The 623-nt window shown below is 57.8% G+C and overlaps 1 protein-coding gene across 1 annotated transcript in view; it reads right to left on the reverse strand.

Annotated features, from left to right (window-relative positions):
- The window catches only part of LOC113216769 (cephalotocin receptor 1-like), a 113,568-nt gene that overhangs the window by 15,609 nt on the left and 97,336 nt on the right, over positions 1 to 623 (reverse strand). The gene's annotated exons all lie outside the window — the stretch shown is intronic.

The raw sequence follows: 623 nt of genomic DNA on the forward strand, positions 1-623 counted from the left end.
GGTATCCCGAACACGCGTATTGGCACGCTGCCCAAAGGGAAACAGACAGAAAATCATTGAAATCAAATATAAACAAGCGGCTGCTGGATAGTATGGGGCACTCTCAGACCCCGCGCCCCAACCCACCCAACTCCCCATTTCTCCCTCTCCATTCTCCCTTCTCCGCCGCTCCCTCTTCTTTTTCCATTTCGGGTCAACAAAAGAGCGGCATGTGCGGCGCATCATTTCTTCTAAATCACTTTTAATAGCGCCACCACAAGCGCCACCCCTCCCCCCTCTTCCCAGCTCACCACGAGGAGGCGGCTCTGAGAGAGAGAGAGAGAGAGAGGGGGCAAAAGGCCAGTGAGGGGAGAGAGAGGGGGGGGGGGAGAGGGATGGGGAGGGGCAGGGAGCGAAGCACGGGTCAGGCGAGGCGCGCGCGGGATGATAGGGGGCGTCGCCTCCACAAAGGAGGCACTCACTCAGTACGTAGCCCACCCCCAGAACGAGGTATGGCGGCCGCAACAACGGCTACACTATCTTTTGGAGCTGCTAGAGACGTAAGAGCGGGAAAGCGGGAGAGTGTGAGGAAGGGGAGGAAGGGAGATGCCATGTTCGAGTTAAGCGTGATTCTGGTAATATGC

This window comes from Frankliniella occidentalis, unplaced genomic scaffold, assembly GCF_000697945.3.
Source record: "Frankliniella occidentalis isolate FOCC.00 unplaced genomic scaffold, Focc_3.1 Scaffold59, whole genome shotgun sequence".
Lineage (NCBI taxonomy): Eukaryota > Metazoa > Arthropoda > Insecta > Thysanoptera > Thripidae > Frankliniella > Frankliniella occidentalis.